Source organism: Dendropsophus ebraccatus, chromosome 1 (genome assembly GCF_027789765.1).
Source record: "Dendropsophus ebraccatus isolate aDenEbr1 chromosome 1, aDenEbr1.pat, whole genome shotgun sequence".
Classification (NCBI taxonomy): domain Eukaryota; kingdom Metazoa; phylum Chordata; class Amphibia; order Anura; family Hylidae; genus Dendropsophus; species Dendropsophus ebraccatus.
This window is the reverse complement of record NC_091454.1, coordinates 65,968,618-65,977,489: the sequence shown is the minus strand read 5'-3', so window position 1 is coordinate 65,977,489 and position 8,872 is coordinate 65,968,618.

The window sequence follows — 8,872 nt, the reverse complement described above, 5'->3', positions numbered from 1 at the left end:
TCAGTGAAAAAGCAGCAACGAACCTTTTAAATTAAAGTTATCGCCACACTCCACGTTGCCTGTCCTATTGAAATTTAGCAGCAGGTTAGATCTGTATAACCCACTGCACAATTCACTTTATATGCACTGCAAATTCTGATTATATTTTCTAGAACAGGATCCTAAAGTTGAGCCTCTATAGTGCTATAAACCCTCCTAATATTTTGATAGGTTGATTTATGGAGTATAAACCTTGCATGATCTTTATGAATGACTACAATAATTACTACAACTAATCTGCTTGCTAACACCTGTTCAAGCAAGTTAACATCAGTATTTATCAAAGAAATGGAGAGATATGCCTCCATCCTTAGTGGATCTTTATTTAACAACAATGTAATAGTTGCTTTCATTGTAGAGGCAGGGAGGAATCCCCTCAGAGCTTCCCACACATTTAACAATGTAGAATGGAAATTTATTTTTAGAGTTTCAAAAAATTGGACTTTTACTAAATCAACTCACTTACCCTGTGCATCAGGCTGTCTAATATGGCTTTTAGTGCAAAAATCCAGATTAGGCCAGGTTCACACTATGTAAAAACATAGTTATGAAATATGTCTGTTGTTTTTGTTTAGTGTGAACATAGCCTAAGGGTATGTTTCCACAGCATAAAATATAAGTACAATTTATTTTGCCCTTCTTTGCGAACATATCCTGAATATATATGACAGTCCCCTTTAATTCTGTCTTAGGGTGCCTTCACACCTACTGGATCCACAGCGGATCTCACTTCTGCGGATTCGAAGCAAGAACCGCTGCAGATCCGGTACCATTTACCCCTATGATAGCACATATTCGCAGCGGGATTAAAATCCCGCTGTTAATATGTGCTTTAACCCCTCGCTGTCCGCAGCCCCGCATCCCCCATCTCCGGCCGCATCCCCCCATCCAGCAGCCCGCATCCCTGGCTGCATCCTGCAGCCCGGTGCCGAGAGCATAAAGTACCTGCTCGGCGGCGCAGCTGCAGTGAGGCTCCCGGCTCCGGTCCCGCTAATGAGCGGGACCGGACCCAGGAGCCTTACTGCAGCCGCGCCGCCGAGCAGGTACTTTATGCTCTCGGCGGTGGGCTGCAGGATTCGGCCGGGGATAGGGGATGCGGGCTGCCGGTAGCGGAGGGGGGTGGGGGGATGTGGCCGGAGATGGGGGGATGCGGCGGGGGATGGGGAGATGCGGCCGGAGATGGGGATGCGGCGGCGGGGCTGCGGACAGTGAGGGGTTAAAGCACATATTCACAGCGGGATGTTAATCCCGCTGCGAATATGTGCTATCATAGGGGTGAATGGTACCGGATCCGCAGCGGTTCTCGCTTCGAATCCGCAGAAGTGAGATCCGCTGTGGATCCGGTAGGTGTGAAGGCACCCTTAAATTTTATATAATGTTCGAACCATCATAAAACAATGTTACTGATGTTTGCTATGATAATACTCCTGCTGCCATGGGTAACATCTTCCACGCCAAAAGTTTTACTATGGAGAAATGAGGTGTTAAGACAGGTCAGGGAACACGTAGGTGATGCAAAGACAAGTGCACACTGTCCCTGCCTACTTGCCTTAACGTGTCCTTTGGTGACACAAGACAACTTAGACCATTTAGGTGGAACACAACACGAGACAAATGCGTGACAATGGAGATGCATCACAGAGAGTAGGGGATATGGTCACACTGGAGGACAGCTGGCCTGCCCTCAGTATGCTGTGCCGAGCCAAGTCTGTGCTTTCCTATCCAGAATAAACCACATTTAGGCTATATTAACACTGCGTAAAACTATGGCCGTTGTTGTCGATGGCAACAACGGCCGTAGTTTTTGCGGGGTGGAACAATGCCTTAGTTTCAATGGGATCCCGGCCGGAGCGTATACACATCGTATGCGCTCCGGCCAGGATCCCGTATGGGGCCGCAAATAACTGACATGTCAGTTTTCTGCGGCCGCAATTCAATGAATTGCGGCCGTAGAAAACCCTGTCAGTTCACACTATTAAGCAAGCGGCTTCGGCCGCTTGCTTCATTGTGTGCAGGGGGAAGCTCTGATGCGGGCGCGCGCTGATGCGCCGGCATCAGAGCTCTGTGGCCGGACAGATCATCCGGCCGGTACTTAAGTGCCAGCCGCGATGATCCAGGCAGAGACCGGCCTCTCATGCCGTGTGAACATAGCCTTACAAATTACCACCGATAATACATATGATGTCTAGCAAGTTATAAAGCTATCCACTGTTATTTCATGACCCCCCAACTATATACAATGTACATTAATAAGATAGCTGCATCGTTTACAATGGCCACACTTAAAGTTACCAGTCGGTATGTTTATTTAAAGTGTCACTGTCGTAACAAAAAACTTTTGACATGTCTCTATGACATATGAGGGTACATATGATAAAATTATAGACTTCTGGCAGTGTATAAAAAATACTTATTTCTCTCACTGTATATTATTAACCATTCCACATCTCCTCTTTTCTTGCCTTCCACCAGGCAAGTCCCAGTGTTGATTAGCATTCCATCATGTCACAACTAAGTTTCACTGGCTAAACACATGATAATTACTGAGCTGGAACAATACAACAGATCACAGATAAACTGTTAAGGCATTGACTGAAAATAATACCATGCTAACAATGCAAGGGGAAAAAAACACCACCATAATTGTAAGACTAAACACAATATTGTTTCCTATGTCGAGAAACGAGAGTGCTTGAAAGGAATATACACAGTAATATGGGTAGTTCCAGTTGCAATGTTAGTAGTCATGTACAACTCAAGATGCATAGAGCCAAAGGACCCTGCTCTCTTCACACAATGAGAAAATCTTGAACCTGATAGTATCAAGGTTTTGTGCAAATTGAAGTGAAAATTCCTACTACTCAATTGAAGTGTTGGGAGGCACGTGACTACTGATGTCATTGTACAGACTAATAACTTCTTCTTTACAACAATGCAGTTGAATATTTCCTATGGGGGTGGTTATCTAAATTAAATGAGTACTATAACCATATTTAAGAAAGCTCCTTATATTTTAGTTGCATGTTCTCTATCCACCAAATTTTGCTCTTTTATGTTATTGCCATTGGCTATGAATATTATATGTGCCTCATTGTTTGGCTGCAAGATCTCGTTTCCTGTGCTAGTACTTACAAAGTCTGCATTTGGCACACGGTGAGATACTAGAGGTCATGTGGGTGCAGCTATATGTACCAAGCATACAACACTGAAGGAACGCTGGAGAAACGGATGAGCACAAGGAAAAGAACTGTAACTGTAAAATGTTGCCAATAGCGGATTTATCTAGGAATGATATTTACTAGCAGGAAACCCCCTTTACCTTCTCTTCAGGTCATATAGACAGTTGGTTTACATGGTTCCATATGCTATAGATAAAAGAGTCCTTTCAGTAGTATAGGAAAATTATAGTTATAGATATGTATGAAAAAAAGTATAGCTAGTGGTGCTGCGCTGTTTATGCAACTCCCATTAACGATACTGAGAGTTAAGCAAATTTCATAGAACAGATGCCTCAGCTGTTTTCTTCTTTCCGACCATCTTCGGCAGCTGTAAGCATGCTAGCATGGGCAGGAGACATCACAAATGCAGCTTAGGTCTAAGCAGTAAACTGCTGCTAAAAATCATGATGTGTAAGGAGATGGGGGAGAGCAGAGTACAGTGCAGTGGACAGCAGTATGCAGGGAAGCAACACACCTAATGGCCAAGGCTCTTCCTGTTTTTTTTTTTTTTGTTTGTTTGTTGTTTGTTTTTGTTGTTTTTTTTGGGGGGGGGGTATCAATTAAAGGGAAGGCACTTAAAATGATAATGACCATTTTAGTCCTGGGAAGTCATGCTGTATTTATGCAGCACATGTTGCCAAAAGGTTGACAGCACTAAACATAGAGGTACATTGGCAACATACAGATCAACAACAATATATATTTATTTTTTAGCTCAATATCTAGACTTATTTGTCTTCATAACTTTAGAGACATCTCTGATTCAACTAAATACCACATCCAACTAGGCCAAACATGTCTGTTTGGCAGGCAGAGCTCCTTAGCACCATAAGTGTATGTTGTCATTATTATGTAACAGATATTATTAGTGCACCTAAAAAGGTATGCTCCTGGAACCTGGAAGTGTTATGCAAAAGTGGTCTTCAATGGATTGGTATGCCTAGGTAAGATTGTAATATTGTTCCCAATATGCAAAGCAGGATTACTACTATAGTACCGTTTTTGTTTTAGGGGAGGCCTCTATCAAATCAAACCTCACCCTATGCCAGGTGTGCATAGGGTATCATCAGTCTATATAGCCAAAAAAAGTTGGCTAGATGTTTGGTGGCAAAGTCAATAATCCTACACCTTAATACTTGCAACTGTCACAGACAATAGTATAAGGTCTGTTCTGGTTAAATTACATTGGAAGCAATTTTCTTTTGGGGATGTCCCCCTACAATCTTACTGCAGTAAAGTTTCATTTCCTATTACCTATGGGAGACAGTAACTAAATTTTAGAGCATTGATGGTGAATCGGTGGCACTCAGAGCCCTATCTGCTGGGGCTGTTCAGCTCTGTCACAGAAATGCAGGACACCTGTCACGGATTCCCGGGTGAGCTCACCATTCAACTGGGTGTGCACTTTTAAGACATACATACAATTAAATGAATGCAGGCAGCCAGGCCTTCGGCACAGGCAGCATCTCTATAACACGTTGTCTGAAGACAGGAGAGCTGCAGTGTTGAAGCATGTGTGAGGTGATTTTAGTGTTTTTTGAAGTTTAGTGGGTTTTTTTACAATGTGCAGCACGAAGTGGAAGGAAGGGGGGGTCTACTCTACTGGGGCATCTGTTGTATGGGAGCAGCAAGAGGGAAAATTTACTATATTGGGGTATCTATTATATGGAAAAAGAAGAGGCATTTACTGTATGGGGGCATCTATAACATCGGAGGAGCACAAGGGGAAATCATTTGCATGGGGGCCATCTACTATATAGCAGCAGCACAGGAGGGGAACTACTGTATAGGGGCCATCTGCTATATGGGAGCCGCAAAAGAAGGGAGGGTGTACTGTATGGGGCATAAAGGGGACTCCATATGTATGGACCAGTCCCCATATGATATTGAGATGACGATAGTGTGACAGTGAGCATCCTAAAAATGTTTGCTTGGAGGCACAGAAATAATAATCCTTTATAGGAACCCCTACTACTCCTTGTAACTACATTAAGCTACTTGCCTGATACTCCTGACCTTCACTCTTATTACTTCTTAAAAAAATCAACTATGACCTTGATCATTATTACCCTGTGTACAGATGTGAGTAAGAAAAATTCTCTGATAAGGAGATCTCTCCATAGGGTGGTATCCTACAATATCAATACAGGATTTACCAGACACACAACATGACATCTCCCTGCAGTGTCAATGAAGACTAAGCCATTAGGTACAGTATACGGTACATGCACTGCTCGTCCTTCACTTGATATACTGATCTCTCTGCTGACTTGATGGGGAACAAAAATAGGTCCTGAGCAGGTGGCACAGTTTGCCTAGGCCAATGGACAAGGCAGATCCAGCAAGGGTTGTTCTTCTGAATAGTTACTGGTTCCATCAAATATTTATTTTGGTTTCTGTTTGTCTACAGTGTGACCAACCTGAGAACTTTGAAGGCATACTGATATTAACTAGTAAGCTGACAGACTTTAACCTGTGATGGCAAATGTCAAACCTTCCATATCAGAAAATATAGTTCAGCAGTAATATTAAGTATTTACATGCACAATATTTGTCATATCATTGATAAACACACTGTAGCATCAATTGGACCTACAGACATTCTCAATGAAGTAAGAACCTTTTATCTGCCATATATATATTTATACACAAACACAATGACATCCGTTTAGTGCATTGGGCCCTTTTTACGCTCTAAAGATGCAACAATTTATTGTGGCATAGATTTCAATGGGTGTTGAAATGGAGGTATATTGGCCCATGTGGACAGGATAGCTTCTCATAGTACTGATATTCTCTGGGCAGGCAATTCTACCAAATCCCAAAGATGCTCTATAAGATTAATATCTTGGAATCATAAAGGCCAGTCATGTTCCTACAACCTATCCATGACAATACGACCCTTGTGACATGGTACATTGTCCTTCCGCCACAAGGTAAACAGCTGCCATGGAGGAATGAATTTGGTCAGCAAAAATGCTAAGATAAGCCCTACTGTACAAACGTCTACCCAGAGATATCAAAGGCCTAAGGGTGTGCCACATAACCATGTCTCGCACAATCACACCATTGCATCACCCCCATCAGCCTAACCTTGGCAGCCGACATCAATAAAATAGAAACTCCAAGGCAGCAAAAGATATTAAAACATTAAATGACCAAGTATAAGAATACCAGCTAATCACAGGATGGCAGAACTGGACCCCATCTATAGCAGATTTCTTTCTGGATCCTAACTATGGTTTCAAGTACTCTGATACTGCCAGGACTTATAGTAGGGCACAGCACAACAGCCACAAGAACAAATACTGTATATGAAAGCATGTGCCAATGCAAGCAGGTAACAAGTAATAAGAATAATGGAAATGGAGGCAGAATCAAATGATGAACATGACATCAGGAACTAAAACACATGAATGACAAAAAAGAACAAAGTACAAAATTTGACCCTAATTATCTATCCCCGAATCTTTGCCTAGATCTACTCCTGAACAATGACCCTAACACCAGATACAACTGACCCTGTAGATATCTCTAATGGAAACCCTAACCTAAAGCTAGAAAAAGTTAACTTTACTAAAGTAAGGAGCAAATGCAGCAAGACAAAACAGGGGCAAGTAAAAGCCCCCTTCTGATCTCCAGGTTCCCACTGTGGTCCTGTTCTTTCTCTTTCCAATGATGTCCCATCTACGTCTCCTGCTTAGCCAATAATAGAACTGAGTGGACAGATTGTGCAGAGGCGAAAAGTCATCAGAAGCAGGACAAAGAGGAGTGGGGACTGGAAGATATGACAGAGGCAGCACAGTAGGTAAGTATGCTGGTTTTTATTTTGTAAATGCACAGAAAGACCTATGCTAAAAGTTTTATATTTGCCCTATATAAAGGCCCTTTAACATGCTGCAAGTCTAACAGTGCACAGAATGCTCTGAATCCAGTGCATATTTCTTCTGCTACGTGAACATAAAAAACACATCCAAATGTATCGCCATGTAAATCTTTGCTATTTCCAGAACATGCTTCTCTTGAACAGTGCCATCATTTATACAGTATGCTCACTATTTCTACATTTAGAATGAATCACATGATTGAAGGAAATGGATTCTGACCACTCACTGGACCTCAGCTGTCTCCGACAGAACATATATTGCAATGCTGGAGGTATAATATTACCAGCCATCATGTTTCTACATTAATCACACTTACATGCAGACCACACAGCATCATAAACACAATACAGGGACAGGAACGGAAGTCGAGAGGGTACTTGTCTGTGCTACTTATGCTCACAATGCAATCAATATTACATATACTGGAAATCTTTGCCAATATTCCTTGCATTTATGACATGAAATGATTCAATAAGAAGAAAACAATAACTATTGATCCCTCGGCAGTGACTCAGCACACAGTCTATGAGACGGTTTCATTAACTATTTATTACATAGCATACTGGATGTTCCTCTTTAGTCAATATTTTAATTTTAATAAAATCAGTTCTACACAATAAATCATTGACAGTTAAATAAATGAGAACAGATTTACACTGCGCTATTCTTACTTATTTTAAATATTTCATGAGTGATTTGAGTTGCACTATTTCCTTGTTTCCCTGTCGGCATTTCACAAGTAAAACCATAGCAGAATATTCACAGCAAATTGTGTGGAGCCACTACTTTTTCTATAGTGCTTAAAAAAAATCTATGTGTTAACTATCCACAGATTGCTGTAGATCCACAAAAAATTCACAAATATAAAATTTCATTGTGGATTTGTTGCAGATTTGACTTTTTCATTGAAGTCAATGAGTAAAGAGATCAACCCTGACGAAGGTAAACGCTTTATTTTGTTGAAACGCGTTGATTTTTGAGTCTCTACGGGAATCCGTAGTGGGAGAGAGTGACGTCACTCGGTTCCGTGAACCTTCCTTTTTTTCTTGGGGGGATTAGCCGCCGGCCGGGGCATCCCTATCCAAACAGCTTGGGAAAAATATTGCACATTTCTGCACCATAATTGGACCTTGGAGCAACGCCAACGTACCAGATCTCGGTCTGCCATTACCACCAACATTGGAGGACTACTACGCCTATGAAGTTTTTACTGCACGATTTCTACAGGTACTTTCATCTATTTCACAGTGATATCTAGCGTACAACTATAAAAGAGTTTTATCATTGCCTTTTTAAGTACTACAGCTCATAATATCTATGCTTGGCATTTTAATATTAATTTGTAGTTCACTTTTATCCATTTCATAGAGACGTACAGCGTGCAATTATATAAAAAGAGACCTATTGTTGCACTTATAGTATTACAGTACATGTTTACTTGCGCTTGGCACTTTAGTATTTATTAGTAACTTATTTATTTGTGGAGAGAAGCAGGTGACTCCCAGCCTGACAGCTGCAAGACTATCATAGCGCTGGTGTTTGTGAACTTCTGTTTTGTGGGGGCTCCACAAACATAAACAACATGTGGGGGCAACATAAACAGATGTAAAGTGTAAGAGTTATTTTACATCAATGGATTTGACCGCCGCAGGCGCAAACGAGCACCGATCAGCAGGATCAGCGCTCGTTTACAGCACCTTTACATGGCACGAGAAATCGAGCAGCGGG